This window comes from Stenella coeruleoalba (assembly GCF_951394435.1).
Source record: "Stenella coeruleoalba genome assembly, chromosome: 2".
In the NCBI taxonomy this organism is placed as follows: Eukaryota; Metazoa; Chordata; class Mammalia; order Artiodactyla; family Delphinidae; genus Stenella; species Stenella coeruleoalba.
This window is the reverse complement of record NC_137147.1, coordinates 153,326,327-153,350,941: the sequence shown is the minus strand read 5'-3', so window position 1 is coordinate 153,350,941 and position 24,615 is coordinate 153,326,327. Positions and strand designations below refer to the sequence as shown.

Genomic DNA, 24,615 nt, shown 5'->3' with positions numbered 1-24,615 from the left:
TTCTGATGAGATATATGTAAAGTAAACGTGTATAGGACAAATTCTGGGGAGCAATATGGAAACCTGAAAATACTTGGGAGAATATGCATTAGTAAATCTAAGACAAGGTACAAACGGCACAAGATAAATTTTGGTCAGTGGGACTCAGTGTATGCGCTATTTTGATTTACTACTAGTAAGAACAATCATATTTTTCCAATCAGACAATCTTGGTCTTAATTCATTCTAACAGTAGGATTCCTACGAGCCAGTATAATCACAGAACAGAATGTTCGGTGTTTTGAAAGCTCAGAGAGGGTTTTCCTTCTGCCTGGACTTTCTATAATGTTTTTATGGAAATAAAAGAATTCACACATGGTCCTGATATACACTGAGTTTTGTCAAGTGAAGATGGAGCAGAAGATATTTCAAATGCAGGAAGAGTACAGCTGAGGGCCTGGGGTAGGAAAGTGCCAAATATGAAAGTGCATGGAGGATAAAGTGCTTGGTTTGGCAGAAGTCTGGGCATGAAAGGGATTGGGGAGAGGTTCATAAAGAGTTAACTGGGGGCAGATTATGGATGGCCTTAAATGTTTCACTAAGTACTATACAGTCCCCCTGCTTTGCAGGTTCCCTCTTTAGTAAAGATCTATACCATATCTCAAAATGCAAATTACTGAATATCCTCATCACTTAACAAGCCAGATTCTTCCAGTGCATAAACTCTGCCCTGGCATTAAGCAAAGTACTCTGAAAACCTGCATTATCTCATTCTATTCACTTTTTGAGAACATTTGTTAACTGGAGCAGTGCATGCTATAGGGATGGTGCATAATCTAATGGCTAGAATAGGTATTAGAACATTCATATTTTTAGCTTGAATAACTAATATTTTGGTTGTCACTTACTCTGATGTTGATCTTGCTTTTACAAGTTGAGGACAGTACTCTTTTATTCCACTGAGGTGACCTTCCCTCAACTTTGCAGGTTAACTGTGTCCTGGGAATGCCTCTTTCTCTCCATCAGTCCAAACACCTCTAATCCTTTGAAGTCAAGTTCAAATTCCACCACATTCTCAAATCTTCTTGCTCTAGCCCATCTGTCTATTGTCTTCTTTGCATATTTGCACATTACTTTTTCTTTTCTTGCATGTACCACATAGTTCATAACTAAATTCTGTCTCACTTCGCCCTCCACCATTTCATGAGGGTAGGGGTTTTTTTTGACTCAGGCAGACTGGAAGCATCTCGAGTGAAGGAATCATCTCATAGATGTCTTACGTATTTTGGGCACATGGCAGGGTATATAACTTGTACATATTAAATATTGGTGAATTCAATGATTTCAAATAGTACATCGGTCTACAGACATTTTACTGGACTTTGTAATTTTTAATTTTCTTGTTATGACTAAAGGTCATGGAATGGAGTTGATTATATTACATAGAATTCATGGCATTTAACCCATGCAAGGCTCTCTTGTTTTTTATTTTATTTTATTTTATAATTTATTTCTCCTATTAATTATCCCCAATATTAAATCCCATACCATTCCACAACCACATAAACTATGTTTATTTACATACAGTATTATATATAGTACTGTTTTGTGTATAAATTTTAAGAAGTACGTAAGATCCTCTGTATTCTGCCTATTCATTTCTCTCCCTCCCACCCCCTGCTAATCCCAGCAATCATTGATCTTTTTATTGTCTCTGTAGTTTGCCTTTTCTAGAATGTCATGTAGTTGAAATCATATAGTATGTAGCCTTTTTGGACTGGCTTCTTTCACTTAGAAATATGCATTTAAGTTTCTTCCATGTGTTTTCATGGCTTGATAGCCCATTTCTTTTTAGCACTGCGTAATATTCCATTGTCTGGATGTACCACAGTTTATTTATCCATTCACTTACTGAAAGACATCTTGGTTGCTTGCAAGTTTTGGCAGTTATGAATAGTGCTGCTATAAACATCTGTGTGAGGCTGTTTGTGTGAACATAAGCTTTCAGCTTCTTAGGGTAAATACCAAGAGACATGATTGCTGGATCATATGGTAAGAGAATATTTAGTTTTGTGAAAAGCTACCAAAATGTCTTCTAAAGTGGCTGTGCCACTTTTGCATTGCCACCAGCAGTGAACGAGAGTTCTGTTGCTCTACATCCTTGTCGGCATTAGGTGTTGTCAGTGTTCTGGATTTTGGCCACTCTAATAGGTCTGTAGTGTATCTAGTTATTTTAATTTGCATTTCCCTCATAACTTGTGATGTCAAGCATATTTTCATATGCTTAGTTGCCATTTGTATATCTTCTTTGGCAAAGTGTCTTTTAAGGTCTTTTGCTCATTTTAAAATTGGGTTGTTTTCTTATTGTTGGGTTTTAAGTGTTCTTTGGATATTTTGGATAACAGTCTTTTATCAGATGCATTCTTTTGCAAATATTTTCCCCCAGTCTGTGGCTTCTCATTCTCATTGTCTTCTCATTCTCTTGATCCTGTCCTTCAAAGAATGGATATTTTAAATTTTAATGAAGTTCACCTTATCAATTATTATTTTTTGTAATTTATTATTTATTTTCTTTTTAAAACATCTTTATTTATTTTTAACATCTTTATTAGAGTATAATTGCTTTACAATGGTGTGTTAGTTTCTGCTTTATAACAAAGTGAATTAGTTATACATATATGTATGTCCCTCTATCTCTAACTTCTTGCATCTCCCTCCTTCCCACCCTCCTTATCCCACCCCTCTAGGTGGTCACAAAGCCCTGAGCTGATCGCCCTGTGCTATACGGCTGCTTCCCACTAGCTATCTATTTTATTTTTGGTAGTGTATATATGTCCATGCCACTCTCTCACTTTGTCCCAGCTTACCCTTCCCCGTCCCCATGTCCTCAAGTCCATTCTCTAGTAGGTCTGCATCTTTATTCCCATCTTGCCCCTAGGTTCTTCTGACCATTTTCTTTCTTTTCTTTTTTTTTTTAGATTCCATATATATGTGTTAGCATACGGTATTTGTTTTTCACTTTCTGACTTACTTCACTCTGTATGACAGTCTCTATGTCCACCCACCTCACTACAAATAACTCAGTTTCATTCCTTTTTATGGCGAGTAATATTCCATTGTATATATGTGCCACATCTTCTTTATCCATTCATCTGTTGATGGACACTTAGGTTGCTTCCATGTCCTGGCTATTGTAAATAGAGCTGCAATGAACATTTTGGTACATGACTCTTTTTGAGTTATAGTTTTCTCAGGGTATATACCCAGTAGTGGGATCACTGGGTCATATGGTAATTCTATTTTTAGTTTTTTAAGGAACCTCCATATTGTTCTCCATAGTGGCTGTATCAGTTTACATTCCCACCAACAGTGCAAGAGGGTTCCCTTTTCTCCACACCCTCTCCAGTATTTATTGTTTGTAGATTTTTTGATGATGGCCATTCTGACTGGTGTGAGATGATATCTCATTGTAGTTTTGATTTGCATTTCTCTAATGATTAATGACGTTGAGCATCCTTTCATGTGTTTGTTGGCAATCTGTATATCTTCTTTGGAGAAATGTCTGTTTAGATCTTCTGCCCACTTTTGGATTGAGTTGTTTTTTTGATATTGAGCTGCATATATGTTTTGGAGATTAATCTTTTGTCAGTTGCTTTGTTTGCAAATATTTTCTCCCATTCTGAGGGTTGTCTTTTCGTCTTGTTTATGGTTTCCTTTGCTGTGCAAAAGCTTTTAAGTTTCATTAGGTCCCATTTGTTTATTTTTGTTTTTATTTCCATTTCTCTAGGAGGTGGGTCAACAAGGATCTTGCTGTGATTTATGTCATAGAGTGTTCTGCCTATGTTTTCCTCTAAGAGTTTGATGGTGTCTGGCCTTACATTTAGGTCTTTAATCCATTTTGAGTTTAGTTTTGTGTATACCTTATCAATTATTTATTTCATAGGTTGTGCCTATGAAACAGTTATTAATATGACCTAAACAGGGATTATTATACCCTAGTACATCTGGGTTTTCTCCTATGTTATCCTGTAGGAATTTTATAGTTTTGTGTTTTCCATTTAAATCTATGATCCATTTTGAGTTAATTTTGGTGAACAGTATAATATCTGTCTAGATTTTTTTTTTTTTTTTTTTGCTTGTGGACATCCAGTTGTTCCAGCACCATTTGAAGAGACTATCTTTGCTCCATTATTGTCTTTGTGCCTTTGTCAAAGGTCATTTGACTGTATTTATGGGGGTCCATTTCTGTGTTCTCTATTCTGTTTCATTGATCTATTTGTCTATTCTTTTGCCAGTACCACATAGTCAGTGAGTACTATACTTTTATAGTAGATCTTGAAGTTGAATAATGTCAGTACTCCAACTTTGTTCTTCTTCTTCAATATTGTGTTGTCTAAACTTAGTCTTTTGCCTTTTCATATAAACTTTAGAACCAGTTTGTAGCTATCCATAAAATAACTCCTGGGACTTTGATTAGGATTACACTGAATCTATCGATTAGGTTTGGAAGAACTGATATCTTGACAATATTGAGTCTTCCTATTTATGAATTTGGAATATACTATCTCTCCATTTATTTAGTTATTCTTTGGTTTTGCCCATCAGAGTTTTGTAGTTTTTCTCATATAGGTCTTATACCTATTTTGTTAGATTTATACTATTTCAATTTTTGGATGCCAATGTAAATGATATTGTGTTTCTAATATCAAATTCCACTTGTTCATTGTTATTATATAGGAAAGTAAACAGTTTTTGTATATTAACCTTTTATTCTGCAACCTTGCTGTTAACTGCTTATCAGTTTCACGATATTTTTGTTGATTCTTTTGAATTTTCTACGTAGTTTACGTCATCTATGAATGGAGACAGTTTTATGTTTTTTTCCCAATCTGTATATATATATATATATATATATATATATATATATATATATTTTTTTTTTTTTTTTTGCGGTACGTGGGCCTCTCACTGTTGTGGCCTCTCCCGTTGCGGAGCACAGGCTCCGGACGTGCAGCCTTAACAGCCATGGCTCACGGGCCCAGCCGCTCCGCAGCATGTGGGATCTTCCCGGACCAGGGCACGAACCCGTGTCCCCTGCATCGGCAGGCGGACTCTCAACCACTGTGCCACCAGGGAAGCCCTATATATTTTTAATTCATTTTCTAGCCTTACTGCATTAGCAAGGACTTCCAGTATGATGTTGTAAAGCAGTTGTGAGAGGAGACATCCTTTCCTTGGACCTGATCTTAGTGTGAAAGCTTCAAGTTTCTTGCCATTTAGTATGTTAACTGTACGTTTTTGTAGATAGTTTTCATCAAATTGAGGAAGTTCCTTTCTGTTCCTAGTTTACTGAGAGTTTTTATCATGAATGGGTACTAGAGTTTTCAATTGACTTTTCTGCCACATTAATTTTTGTACTAGGTCTTTCATGTGTATTTTATACTTAGAGAATGTCTCAATTCAGACCAGTCACATTTCAAGTGCTCCACAGTCACCTGTATCTAGTGACTACTTTATTGGACAGTGAAGATATAGAACGTAGGCTTCTTGTCTGTCCAGTTTAGTGCTACCTTCCTAAATCCAAGAGGAAGGCTCTTCTCCTAATAGGCACTCAACCAAAACTTTTACTGATTAAATGGATGTCTCTCTCTGAGTTGTGTCTGCACCAGTTTTATATTCCCAGCAGAGTGTATGAGGCTTTCTGTTTCCTATTTTCTAATGTTTGTCAGCCTAATGGGTTTAAAATGATATTTTTCTTTTAATTTGCATTTCTCTGATTATTGGTGATGTAGAGCATCCTTCAGTACAACAGACATTTACTGTACCCATTTTTCTATACAGTTCCCTATTTTCTTTCAGGGGAGAGAGTCTTATTTGTTCTTGTTTGTTGTCTATTCCAAATTTTAGACACTGTAAGATTTTTCTGTCAGTCATCTGTTAAATATATCAAAGTATGAACAAAAATCTTCAGTTTCCATGTAGTTAGTCCAGCAATTTCTCCCTTCATGGTTCTGTTCTTGTTTTGTTGGGTATTCTCCTATATTTTCTTCTACTTTACTATTTTGTCTTTATCATTTAGGGTTTCACTCCATATGGAGTTTATTTTTGTCTGTCCTCTAAAGCAGTGAACTAACTTTATATTTTTTTTAATAAAGTAAGCCAGTTATTCCAATTGTTTTTACTAAAGAGTCCATCTGTTCCCCATTGTTTTTTGGTGCCCTTTCTAACAATTGCAAGTTTCCATATAGATATGGCTCTATTTCTGAGCTCTTCATTCTTTTAAGACAATTTTCTTTGTCTTCTTGCAGCAACACTATTCTGATATAATGCTAAAATTGTGCATTTGCTCTAATATCTGATTAGATCTGTTTCAGCCCCTTGCTCTTGTTTTTCAAAAATTTCTTGGTTATTTGTAGATATTTATTTTTCTATGCAAATTTCCGATACAGCTTTTCATTTCTATACCTTCTCTTTTTATTCTTTTGGAATATTGATTGCAATTACGTTAAAATTTTAAATCTAAATATTATAATGTGAAATTATCTTATTCATTACTATGGTATATCTCTTCTTTTATTCAGATTTTCTTTTGTGCATTCTCAGTTAGGTTAATTCCTGATTCGTCACTGTAATGGTTACTTAGGTAGCTTATTTTCTTTTGCATTTTCTAATTAGTTATTGCTGATGTAGAGGGAAGTTTTTGATGTTTATATATTCAACTTATATCCAGCGGTCTGGATGGACATTCTATTTTAGTAGTTTATTCTGTTGAGTTTTGGTAGTTTATTCTGTTGGGTTTCTATACAGATAATTATATCACCTGCAGGTGAAAATTTTATCTATTTCCTCCCAAGTCTTGCATCATTTCTTTCTTTCTCTTGCTATTGAATTGGCCAGGAACCAGCAGTACTTGGTTGAGCTGTAACTAATGGTGGGCATTGCTGTAATTTTTTTTTTTTTGATTCATTAATGTAGTAAATTGATAGATTTTTGATGTTGAACCTAGAAGGAATAAATTATATTTAATTATGGTATGTTACAAATAATACACTGATGATTTAATCAACTAATTTTTCTTTAGGTTTTGGCGTCTATTTGTACAAGTGAAATTGGTGTATACTTTTTCCTTTTTTTTTACAGCTCTTTCTTGGTTATAGCATAAAAGCATTATTCATAAAATGAGCTATATAACTTCCTCTTTCTATTTTCTATTAAAAAAAACTTGTGTAAGGTAAAGATTATTTGCTTTGTTATAACACACTTGTAAAATCACCTGTCAGATCCTTTCTATATGGGAGGGGTGGTGGTAGAGGGAAGATCCTGATGGCTAATTTCAAGTTCTTTATTGGCAATTCCATGTGTTTTATGTCCTCCTGTCCTAATGTTGATATTTTATAATTTAATAGAAATTTATCCATCTCCTCCAGGTTGTCAAATTTTCTAGAGTGCATTTGCTAATAACATTCTTTGTTTCTGTTTAAAATATCTGTTCTTTTCTACTTCTTTCTATCTTTCTCTTTTCTAGATCAATTTTGCCAGCATCTTATCCCTCTTATTAGTCTTTTCAGTGAACCATTTTGGGGGATTTGCTAATGACCTTTACAGTTTTATTGACAGTGTTGTTCTTTATTTCACTGATTTTTAACCTTTTCTTTACTATTTCTATTTTTCTTGTTTTTCTGAGTTTATTCTGTTGCTTTTCTCTAGATTTTTATGTTAAATGGTTCTCATTTATTTTAATTCCTTCTAGCTTTTATGTAAATATAACTAAGACTGTAAATCTCTCTTACAGTATTACTCTAACTGCAAGCCATACAATTTTGCATTTAATGTTTTTATGTACCTCATAATTTCCCTGGTAATTTCCTCTTAATTCTAGGGATCATTTGACAATACGTATTTAGATTTCTAGACATAAAAAATTAATGTATTATTTTGTTATAAATGTTTTATTGCATTGTAGACAAAACCACATTGTATATGATGCCCATCTTCAGAATTTATTGAAGTTTTCTTTGTGACTTAATGCAGTAAGTCCCCAACATATGAAAGAGTTCTGTTCCAAGAGCGTGTTAAGTCCAATTTGTTCATAAGTCCAACAAAGGTAGCCTACGTACCCAACTAACACAATCAGCTATATAGTACTGTACTGTAATAGGTTTATAATACTTTACACACAAATAACACATAAAGAAACAAGCACAAAAAGTAAAGAACACATTTTTAATCTTACAGTACAGTACCTTGAAAAGTACAGTAGTACAGTACAACACCTGCATACAGGGGCTGGCATCGAGTGAACAGGAAAGAAGAGTTACTGACTGGAGGAGGGAGAGGAGGTGGGAGGTGGTGGAGCTGAAGGATAGTCAGCAATAGGAGACGGAAAGCAAGCTGCAATTTCACTCATGCCTGACATTGATGGCACAGGTTCTGGTTCCTTGCTAGATTCAATTCTGTCTATCGTCTTGAAAAAACAGTCTGGTGATGTCTGGGTAGTAGCTCTTTTTTTCTCGTTGTAGATGACATGGTAGCACTGGATTGCATTCTGCATGGCTGCTGCAACCTTCATGTACCATTCTACGTTGGGGTCCTGTGCCTCAGAAACTAACCGTGCCTCCTCAAATAAAGAAAATCCCCTTGCCGTTTCCTGTGTTGTGAATCTCTTCAGTTCTTTAGTTACTTCCTCTTCCTCTTATCTCTCTTAGTCCTTTCTCTGGGCCTCCAATTCTATCATTATAGCTTGGCGCTTCTTAGCAGTTCCAGCTACATGACTGCTGCTTTTACACTTGCTCCCGGACATCCTGGGCTTGAAATAAAGATACTGTACTACTGTACTCTGTACAGTACTGTACAGTAAAGTACACAAAAGCACAACTACTTGTAAAGGATGCACGCACGTGACAATGTATGCCAGACACGTGAACTAACTTACGTGACTGGACGTGCGAACGCATGTTAGCATCTTTGAAAGTTCGAAACTTGAAGGTTCATATGTAGGGGACTTACTGTGCATGATCAATTTTTGTGAATTTTTATATATGCTCTTAGTGAAAGTTTATTCTATGCCCTTTGGCTATAAAGTTTATATATTTAGAACAAAATTATTTATCATTTTATTTAATCTTTGATCCATCAGTTCCTGAGAGGAGCAAGTTATCTTTTTCTCCCTGCAGTTCTATCAATTGTTTTGTCTATATTTTAAGCTATACTGGACTTGCCTGGTGGCACAGTGATTAAGAATCCGCCTGCTAATGCAGGGAACACGGGTTCGAGCCCTGGTCTGAGAAGATTCCACGTGCTGTGGAGCAACGAAGCCCGTGAGCCACAACTACTGAGCCCGCATGCCACAACTACTGAAGCCCACACGCCTAGAGCCCATGCTCCATAACAAGAGAAGCCACCTTAGTGAGAAGCCCGTGCACTGCAATGAAGAGTACCCCCACTCGCAGCAACCAGAGAAAGCCTGTGCACAGCAACGAAGACCCAACTCAGTCAAAAATAAATAAATAAATTTATGTTTTTAAAAAAGCTATATTATTGAGTATATATTTACTCATGATTGTTATACATTCTTGTTATATTATTCCTTTACCACTATATAATGAGCATCTTTGTTCCTGATGATATTTGTTCATACTAACTCTATTTGTCTGAAATGAAAAGTAGCTATTTGGGGGGCTTCCTTCCCTGGTGGCGCAGTGGTTGGGAGTCCGCCTGCTGATGCAGGGGATGTGGGTTCGTGCCCCGGTCTGGGAAGATCCCACATGCCATGGAGTGGCTGGGCCCGTGAGCCATGGCCGCTGAGCCTGCGCGTCCGGAGCCTGTGCTCCACAACTGGAGAGGCCACAACAGTGAGAGGCCTGCGTACTGGAAAAAAAAAAAAAAAGTAGCTATTTTGGTCTTCTTTTGGTTTATATTTGTTTACTATATATATTTTGCTTTATTTCAACTTTCTTTGTCATATATGTTCTAAATTCCTTTTAAAGATAATATATATTCTTTAAATTTTGACTTTTGATTGGTGAGTCTAAATTATTTACATTTACAATAACCATTGTTTTTTTATTTTGGCAATGTGGTTTCATGTTTTCTATTTGCTATACTTTCTTTTGTTTTATTTTGCTTTTATTTTTCAACTTCCCCTCACATACCCATTTTCTATCAACTAGTGTATTGGTTAAATTTTATTTTGCTGGTTTAAGTTTTGCTGCCAACTCATATGTTGCATGCTCTCTCCTAGAAAGTATACATTTATATCAAAAGTTAAATTGGTTCTTTATCTTTTCTTGCTTCGTGTTTCTTATAGTCTTCTTAATCTCTCTGAGATTATTAATAATGTATATTTTAACTTCATATTCTGTTCCATGAATTTTCCTTCTTCTGATACAAGTTAATCCATCCATTTGTTGCCTTTCTTTCATAGTTCTCATGCTTCTCATATTCTTGTAATGATTCCATTGTTATCGTTTTTATCATTTTGGGATGTCTGCTAGTTTGATTGATAATGCCCTCCTGGAAGAAGCACAAAAACCTAGGCCTTAGCCTGGGCTCCTTTGGGAGAGCTAAGGGCGTCCTAGGTGTGCTTTAAGGAAGAGAATCTCAAGTATTCCAATTTGGGTTAAGCCACTTCTTGTTTTTTTCCCCAGGTATTGCTCTTCTCTACCAGTAGACCACTGTGAAGGGATGAGATAGAAAAATGGAGGAAGGAGGCCACCCTGATGTTCTGGCTGATTCATCTATTTCATCATCAAAGTCCTTGAGAGAGTGAGCAGTGAACACTACAGTCCAGTGAGTACATTCATGTTCATGCAGGTGTGGCTTTTGTTGTTTTGTTTTGAACAGAGTATTTTTTTGCCAGTCTCTGAGTCTCTGAGCATTTCTTTTTTTAAAAAAAGAAATTTATTTATTTATTTTTGGCTGCGTTGGGTCTTTGTTGTTGCTCATGGGCTTTCTCTAGTTGCGGTGAGCGGTGGCTACTCTTCCTTGCGGTGCGCGGGCTTCTCATTGCTGTGGTTTCTCTTGTTGCAGAGCATGGGCTCTAGGCGCACAGGCTTCAGTAGTTGTGGCATGCGGGTTCAGTAGTTGTGGCTTGTGGGCCCTAGAGCGCAGGCTCAGTAGTTGTGGTGCATGGGCTTAGTTGCTCCGCAGCATGTGGGATCTTGCAGGACCAGGCATCAAACCCGTGTCCCCTGCATTGTCAGGCAGATTCTTAACTACTGTGCCACCAGGGACGTCCCTCTGAGCATTTCTTTTTATGCTCTGGACTTACCCAAAGCAAGGTAATGGAATCGGAACACAGTACAGTAGAAAAATAATTGAACTAGGAGAGAAAAGCTGGCTTCTAGTTTTACATCTGCCATGGGCAAGCCATTTCATCTTTCTAGAGAAGCATTTCTATAGCACTTAGTCTTGGAAGATGCTAAGCAATTTTGTAGGAATGTGTGATCCTATATTTTCTTTCCTTCTCTGTACCCCAAGATTTACAATGTACATCAGCACTAATGAGCCCTGCAAGGTAGAAACTTGTTTGTTCTAAGATTTCCCAAATTTATTTGGCCTCAAAATCCTGAGGACAGCACATTAGATCTGGGCAACTACTGTCTGAGAAAAACTTCAGAAAGTGATATTCTACAAACTCAATTTTCTCATCTATGAAAATTGGACTATATGAACTATATATTGCGCCTGTTGGTTATTCTGTGTCACTTGCCCTATGTCCATCCAATGTTTTTCTTGCCAATTCCTTGCTCCTTCTGGTGTCCCAGTTCTTTAGGTTGTAACTGCAGATGGCTTAAGATTTTAGTCCCTCCCCCTGCCACACACCCCACTGCATTAATGGAATATTAATTGGGTGGAGTTCTGAGTATCAGAAAAATTTCAAGACCTGACTCAAAGGAGTGATTTACTAATGGTGGAATTTCAGGCACTGTGACAAGTGCTTTGACAAAAGTTTTCTGGGTCCATGGAGCTTTCTCATTGTCCTTCTAAAGGTGTCATCTATTTAGCAATCTCTTTATAAGACTAACGCTATTTTCCTCTAAGTGAAGGGGCAGGGAGTGAGCAGCCTCCAGTTACTGATCCTTTCTTTGAACCACTTAATGGATATAAAAGCTCAACTTTACAAGGGGAAGAGTTGTTATTCCCTCACCTAGATAATGATTTCTTTATCCAAAATGTCCCCTTTGTATCTTCATGACAATAAAGTAGGGAAAATGGATTTTTTTAAAAAGTAATTACACAATTGAACATGTGATAAATCCACTTAATAGGCAAGAATAATCTGCTTTGGCTGCCTTCACAGCCCACATTCACAGGGTAATTCACAACTCATTCACTGGAATTCAGCTTTATCTCCTAACATGGGGCTTGAAATTGAGACAAACTTATAACAAGCTGCATGCCTTTTCTCTTAATGATGGTCATGAGGGCTTGTCAAGTCCTGTGATTACCTAGTGTGATATACAACCTGGTGCCACAACACAAAAGTGAGATCCAGCCTCCCTGGGTATGACATCTCCAGTCCTTGGCAAGTATGTTAGGACCTGGAATTCATTGCTCTTGAGCCCTGTCATGCCAGGTAGATGGAGAGGGGATTGGTAGAAGGACCCCTTGGATCTCTTTCCTGAGTGAATTACTTAGCTCTTCCTCATCAGGCAATCAAGCTTCCATCTAAAACCAATGTCTCTTAAATATTGATTGTTTGTGTCCACCTGTTTTCCTTGGCAAAGGTAAGTTATCATTATTGTGATGAAGAAAAATTTTGTTCCTTTTGGTGAATTATCAGGAAGCAGGTGACATAGGGAAAGTAGATAGATGTTGGAGTCAGAAGGGAAACCACCTCTGAGACAGGAATATAATTTCTTGACCAAACTTATATTGTAGCTATTAGGAACACTAACTCACTGTTCTGTTCATATAACTTCATCTTCATACATTATACATGTTTACAATGACATAGTCATACTATGACATATTCTGTGAGGAATGCTAGAGCTAGTCTGGCCCTTCAGAGTTGTCTGGAATTGTCTGGGTCAAGATGGTCAGACCTTTATCCTCTGTGATCAGTCAGAGGAAGCACGGTCCTAGGAAGGGGTATGACCTTGAAGCAGGCAGTTCTCTGCAGCTGAGGCTGACTGCCATCAGCAGAAGGGGGATCTGGGTCATATATCACAGTGTCAACCACACCATTGTGTTTTTGTTGGGAGAATCTTCAAGCTACTAAACTCCTGGGAAACTCAGTGTGCTTGTAGTAAAATGGGGATAAAAATATCTACTAGGCTAGAATGGTTGTAAAAATGTAATTAATTCTTGTTTATTAATGAATTTAAAGTACAAATACTTAGCACAGAGTCTTTCACTTAGTAGGTACTCAAGAAATGATGATGGTGATGATGATGATGTTAAAATGTTATGCTTCTGAGTATTGGATAATAGAACTTTGCCCTTGGTTTCTCTTTTTGTCTCAGATTAATTGTTCTCTTGTCAATGTATCTATGTTTTTATATTAAGTTATCTCAAATCCTTGCTTTGGAAATGACGGGTATAAATCAGACAGTGTAAAATATTTTTAATCATAGAGGTACAGCAGAATAATACTTGATATACTGTATTAAACTTATGTTTTCTAGTCTCAACAATTCCTGTTATTCTGTAACCCTCCTTCCACCCAAGCAGCAGCCAGAGTATTCCTGAGCTTACTGCTTCAGGGAAGGGATGATGCCGTTGACTAAATGCCAAATTCTTGTTTTTGAGTTTCAAAAGCTGAGGTCCTGGCATAAATAATAGATTTAGACTAGGTGATCAGTCAGTGTGCTTTTGTACAAACCTAGAGGAAATGAAGGGAGGAAGAGGAGAGTGGAGTTCAGGTCCTGGTGGGTCCTTGGGCAGGGCTTGTATCCTGCCATTCCCCCCATGACTTGGCTGGGGGAGGGGCAGCTAGGTAAGAGAATCCAAGAGTGGGTTTGTACAGTACCTTCCTTCTTGGGCATATCTCAGGAGGCAGTGGGATTTGCAGACTTCCCTGTGTGGCCAGCATAGTATGGTAATGGCAAAATAGAAATGGCTGTGTGCAATGTCCAGGCAGATAGTCCCAGGACAACCTCAAGAGATTCTGTACTCTCCAGTGTGTCTGGGGAGAGCAGCAGAATGTTTTCCCACGTGGCACAGTTGTGACTTACAAAACTAGTGGTCCTGAATTGGCCTTGTAGTCAGGATTGAGATGAACACAGCAGAATCTGGATGGCCTATGTATGGACACTGGACAGAACCAGTAGTATACCAGTGGATGCCACTATGGGGAGATGATACCCAAGGATCAGGCAGGTGATTGTTCGCTCTCACCCAATCAATGATCAAATGTATCCATGGGGAAAAGAAACTGGATATCCTGATTTGACCAGCTTACCCCAAGTGGACTGTAATGAACTCCACCACTAGCAGAATGGGGCTCCCATTAGAAGTTAAGTTTAGTTACAGAAAAATACCGAAAGTCATATTTCCTGCACTCCAAAATTTATGGCTTTATATTTGTACACATGAATTATGTTAATCTGTGGAACAATGGCCTGTTTTCAGTTCTTTTGTCTATATTATTTGAGCATCATAACTGTCTAGAGGGCATGTACTATTATCTTTATTTTAGAAATTAAGGGTCTTAGTGATTTTCTCAAAGTCACAGAAGACAGAAAAAGTATAAACCTTATTAAATGTAAGATCTGGGATTAAAATTGTTTTTCTGCTTACAAGTGCAGATATCTGTAAAATAGTATTTACTAACATTTAATAAATATCTATTATACATTAGATACTGCTTTTTCTGCTTTAAACAGGATTAATTTACTTAATCCTCATAACAATGCTATGATACAAGGATTATATTGTCCCCATTATACAGGTGAGAAAATTGAGGCATAAAGAAGTCAAGTAACTTATTCAACATTACACAGACCATGAGAGTAGAATCAGTCTTTGAAACTCAAACAGCCTGACTCCAGTGCCTATGCTCCTAACAACTCTTCTACAGTAGCAAGCATTTCGGTTCCCCATTTCTACCTTTTCAACAGAACTTTGACTGTATTCAGGTGTCCACCCTACTGAAGCTCCATGAGTGTGGAACCTGATTATTCTAGGTCAAACACAGCACTCCCAGTCTCCTTCCTAGAGTGATTGGTTTTAGAACCCCATTCATGCATGGTATTCCCCTGGTAACTCTTATTGGCCTGAAAGTTGGCACCTGATCTAAGGTAGCCCAAGGAAAATAATGAAAAACACTTACATTCCAGGGGTGGGGGAGAGGTTGTTTCCTCTCCTTTGGATGTACACAATGAAGCAAGCTGCTGCTGGCAGCCATCTTGGAGCCATCCATGGACAAGCCTCCATAGGCAAAAAGCCAGAGGCTATATAGAATTGCCTCTGGGAAGCAGAATTGGAGCCCACCTCTCACATGACCTTCCTGCTATAAGGGATAATACAGTTTCTCATTATAATACATTTTCTTATTATTTACACCAGTTGGAGCAAGACTTTCTGCTACTGGTAGTTATAATGACTCTGTTACAGCTCTACTGCTTTATCACATGGCTTAAGGAGGTACCTATTGTAGCAACAAGATTCACAATTTTATCCTGTAGATGGGGTAATTTAATTGCTGTTATTGGCTTTGGAAGATACCAGTATTCTGTTATTAACAATCTAGTAAAGGGAGAATTCTTGTGGCAAAAATTATTCTACCACCAAGATGTAAGAAAACAAATAGACTCTTTTATGTTTCTAAGTCCATGTCTCTATACGCAGAGTTGCTCTTGTCCCTATGACTCATCATTGTAACAGCCCTAAATTTTCTGCTATGTTGGTTACATAGGCTTTTCCAGAGCGTGACCCCTGGCACGTGTTAGAGGAATGTGAGGAAACGCTTCTTTTGTCTGTGTCTCAGTTTTTGTAGTGGGCACCTGTTGAATTGCCCACTGCCCAGTACCCCTTTCTCTAGGAACTGTTCTTCTCACCTCATCGACATATTTGCAGCAGGTGGTATCCTGTCCTCACAGTATGACTCCTCCACCAGTCCTCAGTTGGTCTGCTCAGTTAGTCTCTTCTTTAGGAATTTTGGTACTCGTATTGAGGAAGAGGGAGAGGGAGACAAAGAGGGATGGAGGGATGGAGGAGAGACAAGGGGGAAGAGAGAGAGAGAGAATGAGAGAGAGGAGAAAAGAAACCAGACTTTCAGGGAGGAACACAAACAAGGAATGTAATATACTGATGCTTCCTTTAATTTTTTTCATTTTAAAGTATTTTTAGATTTATACAAGAGTTTCAAAGATGGTATATAGTGTTCACATATACCCTTCACCCAGCTTCCTCTAATATTAACATCTTATATAACTATGGTACATTTGTCTAAAACTAAGAAATTACAGTATTAACTAAACTGCAGACTTTATCCAGATTTTGCTTATCCGATAATGTTCTTTGCTGTTCTAGGATCCAATGTAGGATACTACATTGCATTTTGTCATTTCTCCTCAGTCACCTCTAATCTGTGACAGATTTTTGGTTTTCTCTTTTCTTTTGAGATTTTGATACCTTTAAGAGTATTGGCCAGATATTTTGTAAACTGCCTTATGATTTGGGTTTGTCTGAGTTTTTTCTCCTGATTTGACTGGGGTATGGTTTTAAGGAGGAATTCCACAGAGGTGAAGTGCCCATCTCATTACATCATGTCAGAGGTATTAATGTGACTATTAATACCTCTGCTATTAATGTGACTTTTCAGTGGTAAGGATGGGCTTTTTATATGCATGCACCCATCTGAAACTTGCACTAATCTGTGAAATATCAATCTTGGATATTTATGCCTACTTTGCAAATGAGGAAACTGAGGCACAAAGAAGCCAAATGACCCATCTAAGTTCTCAGAATTAGTATCTGGTAGAGCAGAGAATGGAATCTAGGTCATCTGGTGATAATCCTGTGTTTTTCTCAAAGCATCATCCTGCCTCCAGATCTTATGTACATTATTCTGTATAGCTGTGTCTGAGCCAATTACTGTCTACAAGACATACACTTTCAGACTACATGACCATCACTCTCAAAAGTGATGGGATCAAAGCCCAAGGTCTAAGGTGGTACAGAGAAAAGGAACCTTAGATTTTATCTTTATGAAATAATACCAGACATTTGCCCTAATATGTACATATTATTTCCTAAAATGCATCATGAGTATAGCCCTAGCATGAAAGGATTCCTTGAGGATCACAGGCACATTGACATATTAAAGTCTCTGAGAAAATCTGCAGCTACTCAGCTCATTTCATTATGTGTAACTCAGTTCTTCCCAAACTTCTTTTGAATAAAACCCTATGACTATGTCCATACCGTAGGAAGTGTTGGTATAGAATAGAAATAGGAATTGTATATAAAACATCACCCAAGTTGAATTTCTCTTCCAAGCAATGTGAATTTATAACATCCTAAAAATTGTTTAGCCTAGATCTTTGAAACCACCCCCTGCCACTTTGGCAAGAGACAGGGAGTGGTGAAGGATCTATTTGGGTAAATCTACTGCCCAAGTTCACTGGATAGGAGCCAGCTCTAGACTTGACTTTGGTCTAGGTAGACCTGTCTCTAACATAATAACTCCTAAATTGTAGAGTGATTTAGAGGTAGATTAGGTTTCTTTTATCCCATGACTTGTTGTTTCACCCTTGACCCAGTAAAATTGCCCTTTTTTAGGAGGAATTGATAATGAAATCAGTGGCATCACTCAATTGCATATCCTTCAAAAGGCCAAGGAAAAAAATAAATAGGAGAGCTTTTATGAGAGAAATTCCAGTGTAATATTTTTTAGCTGTAGCAAGCCAAGGAATTGGACCATTTTGTAAAAATCACCATAAAAAACAGGGACTCAAAAGAGCCTGCGAAACTTTTCTTACTCCAAATTTCAACAACAATACTACAAATAGCTTAGAGAATTCCATTTTGAGATGTAATGGGTCTTTTATAAGATTATGTCAAAGAACTAGAGAATGACTCCTGGAAACATGCCTACCAGTTCCTAGACCTTCTCTCAGCTATCACAGTTGCTCTGCATGGTTGTTCAGGGGCCAGTGCAAATGAATATGGGGTTCTTGTGCGTGTGTAACATTCCTTTGAAAAGCATTCAAAAATTTTTTCTCAGAAACTTTAAAAAAAGATTCTTAATCAATGGCTTTCAACCAGAAAGGATTTTGCTCACTAGGGGACATTTGGTAATATCTGGAAACATTTTTGATTTTCACTACTTGATGGGGAGGGAATGTTTCTGATCTAATGGGCAGAGACCAGAGATTCTGTTAAACATCCTTTAGCACACAGGACAGCCCACAACAAAGAATTATCCAGCCCCAAATACCAATAGTTGAGAAACCCTGCTCTAAATCATACCTTGCTTAAATTGGTATCTCTTAAAACATGTACTAGGCCTGAGAACTTATCTGCTAATTAAAACAACTGTCTTTTGATTTAAAATGTATGAGAATAAGGGACTTGGAATTTTGTATCAAGCAGTTCTGGAAATGTAACCATGTGAAAATAAGCATAAATATCACACAACTGCACCCTATTAGTTCTTCAGACATGGAAATTATACTCTCAGAAGCATATAAATTAAAAGTCTAGTGTTGTCTGATGTAGTTTGTGATGTGCTCATTATGCTCATCACTACTACTGACTAAATGAAACTAAGTGATGTTCTCAATGCATGGAAATGAATAATTTTAGTCTTTGTTTCCCCCATAAAATTAATGTCTAGTAGCAGTTCCAAGGAAACCACATACAAGCAGGTGAACATGTGCTTGCACACGTGCACATATACAATCACCCATATTGACAGTGCAGTTCATGCTGTGCCTAAATTGTTTGCAAAGTATGGAAGCAATTACAGAACAAATTCCGGTTCTCAATCTGCTTCTGTAAGAGGTCTGGCTCAGAGGCGCTCTGGAGTTATTTACGGCAGGAGCAAACAGAATGGCTTAACTATGCAGATAAACTTCTCATTCTTTTATGTGAGGCAGCAAAATAAACACCTTAACAATTCATGGTTCCCAGAGTGCATTAGTTAATTGGTCCAATATCATTCTAATTCTCCTCGTAGCTCATTGAATTGGAGCCTGTGAGCAGACAAAATATGTCTTTAGCTACTATGTACTTATTCCAGTGGCCCTATGGTTGATGGATGACTTTCTGATTTTTTGAAACAATGCCAGCCGAGGGCCTCATGGCGGCTGCACAGTGCCCGAGATCTCTTGTTGTGCTTTGGGGCACAGGGAGAGAGGGAGGGGGCTCTGCAGTACGAGGTCTGGCTCAGTCATTTTCAAAATCAATACTTGCTCTCCAAGCCTTGGATAATTTAGAGAACATAATTCAGAATTCTCCCTTTCAGCATGTATCCTCCATCAAAGGGGTGTTTTCATCCAGAGTCAGCACAATGCTTCTGTGACCCAGGAATGCACAGATAAGGTTAAAAAGGAAGAAAGAAGAAGTGCATTTATTCTCTCCTTCTCTGTCTTTCCAAGCATGTTTTGGACCCAGCATACGTGTGTTTGTATGCCTCATTGTGAATATTTCTATTTAGAACAGAGAACCTAAATTATGGTGTCTCATGGTATTACTTCATATTTAAGGCTTTTGGGGGGTGTTTTCCATTATAAACCCTTAGCCTAAGGGATGTCAGCCTCAGATAATTTATTCCCAGCAGGTCAGATATAGGATACAAAAATTTCAGCCCAAAGGCTGTTAAACTCTGCTTTTCACCTCATTTTAGAAAGTGCCATCAAAGTGGTGTTTTGTTGCAGTGATAAAATTTTGTGTTCCTGTGCACAGAAACAATAGATTTCATTTGCTTAAAAACCAGCATGACACCAATTATTTAATCCTTCAGACTCTATTCACTAGGTTGCTCTAAAAAAGGAGCCTCAGTGGAAAACATCTTGGTCATTTAAGTACAAAGAGCTTGAGATTTTATAGCAATTTTCCAATACTAATTACATTTCACACTATCTATCATATGCATGGCTTGCAAAACCCTATTGATTTTAATGGATACTAGTGCATTGGGAACAGGTTATTTTATGACATGTTATGTTATAGAACCTTTGTGAAATACCTGGATCTTAAAATGTGGGCATAGATATACTCTCAATTATCCACAAGTGGATTATCCACTTGGTCTATTACCCACAACATATTTAAAATTAAAGCTGCTGTCATTAGGTGACTCAGTAGCCCAAGGCCAATTTCTATCATCAATTTTCTGTGCTTCTGGAATGCAAACTCATTTCAAAAGCCTTTGCTAACATGATTAGTAGGGATGTACTTTTGAAATTGTTGCCAAAAATGTAAAAATAAAAGACTCGTGAATTATGTCTTATTTTGAATTATCTTTGTTACAAATGCCTTCCTTTAGCAGGAAAAATCAAGAGACCAATTACAAACATAGGCTCATAGACATGTTGTAAATGTAAAGTATCCTGAGAAATAAGCATAGTCTTGTACTGTCTGTAAATGATTGTTTAAAATAGTTCAGGCTGAAATGCCACCTGCTCTGTGGAGCCTTCCTGCATTTTGCCCTTCAGAATTGTTCACCTCTCCCTCTGGGGCAGCCTTGAGTAGACAAACGAGAGCATAGGCTTTGAAATTAGAAAGAGTCTGAATTCTGATTCTATAACTTATTAGCTGAGTGATCTGGAAAGAGTACTTAACCTTACTGAATCTCTCTTTCCTTATATTTAAAAATGGCCTTAATGATCTCTACCATAATAACACAATATATGTTAATTCCATAGCATGTTGTTTGGCAAATAGCATGAACTCAATATATGGTTGTTCCTTTCCTGTTCCATATCTATTTTTCATTAGATTCTGAGTTCCTTGGAAGCAGCGGTCATATTTAATTCATGTTTGAACCCCACAGTGTTTAGTAAATTATCTTATATGTAGGATTTAATAATATTTGCTCAATTAAAGTGTGAATTAAAATTGTCTTTTGGTTTTATATCTGAAATAAGTTATATTTTCAAATTTCCACAAATGTGTTAAAGTTATTTTGCTATTAATTTCATAGAAAGAATGAACGCTAGATCAATATTTTCATATATAAATATCAGCAATCAGGCATAAGTTTTCTCTTAAGTAAAAAATTTATCCTAAGAATATCATTAACATATGTACATGACTGTATTATATATGTGTATATAATACACACATATATGCATAATGTGTGTATTATATATGTATGAAGACCAAATACCAGCTAACATTAACAACAGGAAAGACTCCTTAGCAAATTCACAAATTGTTTTATTGCTTTTAGAGCTATTCTCAAGGCTACATGTTGAAACAAGAGTTTTTCCATAATTAAAATAGCATATATTTTAAATTTATTATGTTTTTCATTTTTCAGTTGGGAGCACAATACAACAAAGCTTCCATAGACTTATAATCTTAGTGAAAGCAAATGTCCTCAGTGTAATAAACAATTAATTAATCCTGAAAAATCAGAGATTTTTTTCATTGTGTTACTTAGCCATGAACTTCAGCTTTCTCTTTTCATATGTGTCCAACTGAAGTAAGCACCGCAGTCATTCCTTAGATGTTTATTTTGCACCTTCTCTGTCCATGGTACTGAGTGGTTCCTGTGCCGTGGATCAAATATTACAGTGAAGTCAAGCTGGGATAATTATGCTTACATCACTGAGTGCTGGGCTTGGGTGACTGGAAATGTAACAGCAACATCATTCTTTTCAATGTATTTATTTGTTTACTTTTGAACTACATGCTCATTTTATTTAAAAACTATAATTATAGAACTAATATAAACTTATAAATATTGTAGAAATATATAATCTAGAAAGTTCGTCATTTATTTCAGCAACCATACTTTTATTTAGGGTTCATTGATGCTAAAAGCAAAATGGACTGAGAGAACTCTTGGATATAGGTTATGCTTCAAATTTGTAACTATATTGTGCAAATATTTGTATGTGAATCTTTGTAAAGAAGCATTCATGTTTGCATCTCTTTCCAACATCTGTGCATTTACATCAGCAACAAAACACCAGAGGAATTTGGGCTTTCCCTACTGAAATGTTTCTTAGTTACCTTGACATTTTGGGTAATTAGATTGAAAAAGATGTTCCACTTTATTTCAGTAATGAGAGATATTACCTGAAAATTGTTACATTCTTTCTCACCAACACAGTTCTAATGAAAAGGACAAATAACTGGGACTCTCTTCATTGCCTGCATGCAACAGCTTAAATACATAAGTGCATAGCAACAATATGTGAATAACATATCAAAATAAATATATTCAAGTGCAGTTGATTGAGTGGGTTGTGTGGGGTCAGTGTCATGAATGGGGGTTAATTTCTGTTCAGTCAGGTGAGGTACAAATGGATCAACTTTGCTGGAAAATGGTTCTAATCGTGGCTGAATGGTCTAGTTTCCTGTGGGATACAAGCAGCCTATTATTTCATGTTTTGTTTTTTTTTCTTTTTGCGGTATGCGGGCCTCTCACTGCTGTGGCCTCTCCCGTTGCGGGGCACAGGCTCCAGACGCGCAGGCTCAGCGGCCATGGCTCACGGGCCCAGCCGCTCCGCGGCATGTGGGATCCTCCCGGACCGGGGCACGAACCCGTGTCCCCTGCATCGGCAGGCGGACTCTCAACCACTGCACCACCAGGGAAGCCCTATTTCATGTTTTAAAAGGCTTGTTCAGGTTGGACCATTTGTATGGGAATCAATACAACAGAGGATGGGGGAAATCATCAAAGACCACACCAGGTGTACCACTGAGGCCAGGTCCATGTGCCCATAATTTCTCCAGTAATCCAGGAGACACAATCTGTTTTTGTCTGGCATCACCAGGAGCTAGATGGTCCAGTTCAATACTGTAGGCTTCACTTCATTACTGATAAGATGATTCAAGGTGGGAACAAGAGCTAGCAGCCCTTTGGCTATCTGACTCTTCATAAGCCATGATTGAAGTGAATCAGTCAGGAGGAAACCAAGTCATTCCTCAGTGAATTTGGGCCAACCAGAATAGCTGTCTGGAAGAGGCAAGCTGCTACATGTGTCTTTGTAAGTGATATAGATTCCCCTGCTTAAATTAGTCAGAAATGTGCAGGATCCTCTGGCTGTGTGTTGGAGTTATAAAGGAATGAGGCAGATTTACCACCGTAGGTTGTGAAAATAACTTCTTGCTCACCTATTTGCAAATTTGCTTATAATGAGTTATTTTAGTCTTAGGGGCATTTGTATAAAATTATGATATGTACAAAATAGGATTCTTTTTTCAGACACCTAAGAAAGAGCCCCAAATCACAGGTATTGAATTACTGGGATTTCACTAGGCTTATGTCTGAATCATTTGAGTCCAAAGATAGGTTTACAGTGGTCAAGTTTTCTATGAACGAAATATATAAGCCATGATATTTTTTCAAATATAGTTAAGTTTTGCAAAAGCCAAATAAAATTTAGTAACACCCTAACTGGTACAGTTTTCTCATACCCTGATTTCGCTAGGTAATGGCCTCTTTCTCCAGTGTATGTGGCTTGGGATCTCACTTACATTTTCAGTACAGTAAAATCTACCAAACCTATCGGACTTCAATAAAAGTTGATTCTAATAGAAGTTCTAGGTCCCCTGGCTGGAATGGTCTTTTTTGTTCCGTGAAGTAGCATGGAGCTGCACAGCAAAGTAACCTCTTACAAATCAATCCTCCAATTTTTCTCCAGACGTGTGTACTGGAATGAGTTTTGATGCGGTTGGACTTTCTGTCCAAACAGTGAGTATTACCTTTGAGCTGCAGACCTATAGAAAGATGACCTAGGGAAAATGAGTTAATGTTCCTGATCCAGTCTTCAGTATCCATCACACACATACCTTATGGCTATTAGTAACTGCAAAAGAGAAATCCTAGCCATTTGGCTCCAAACTTATCTGAACATGAATCCAGTGTAGGGACTACATGTGAGGGCAGTGACAGGAAGGAAGGCCACAGACCATACATTCCTAACAATTCTGCTCTGCAGATTCTTAGAGGCACCTTTTTGGTGAAGTCACTCACTACTGAAGATTTATTATCAAAAATTTTCAAAAAGAAAGAATAAAAAAGCAGCCTGTTAAGCATTTGCTTGTGTTCTGAGATTATTTATGAGATAGAGAGGCAAGACATGAAAAACCTGATCTGTGTCTATGGAAGAAGTAATCAGTTTTGTGAGAAACTCTATGAAAAGTTAGGAAGTAAATAAGTGCTAAGTTAAAAAGAGATAATTTATTAAATTTTGTTGAATTGTCTAAAACATCGCTTAGATAGGACTGTATAGGACAAATTGAGTTAAGCTGGCTTTTAAAAAAATCTAGAGGTATTAATTTTTTATGTCTATTGTAATTTGATAGCATTTAAATTTCTACCTTTATCAAAATTCATCTACAATGATCGTATAAGTGTATAACAAAATTATTTTAAGGAACTGGACACATTCATTTTTTTCTCTTAGAGATTACTTTGTATTTTATACATCTCCATTATTTTTCCTTAAATGAATCTGCAATTCTTATATTCAAGTAGGAAACTGCTTCTAAGCCTCTCCATTTTGTGCT

The 24,615-nt window shown here is 37.2% G+C and overlaps 1 protein-coding gene across 12 annotated transcripts in view; it reads left to right on the top strand.

Moving 5' to 3' along the window:
- LOC307181738 (uncharacterized protein) overlaps positions 1-24,615 on the top strand; it is an 817,010-nt gene that overhangs the window by 287,711 nt on the left and 504,684 nt on the right. For 11 of the 12 annotated variants that reach the window (XR_013827019.1, XM_079912525.1, XM_079912522.1 and 8 more), the window contains one exon: positions 10,626-10,791. The gene's annotated coding sequence lies outside the window, so the exon portion shown is untranslated. The remainder of the gene's footprint in view (positions 1-10,625; positions 10,792-24,615) is intronic. The other variant, XM_079912523.1, reaches the window with a different exon arrangement.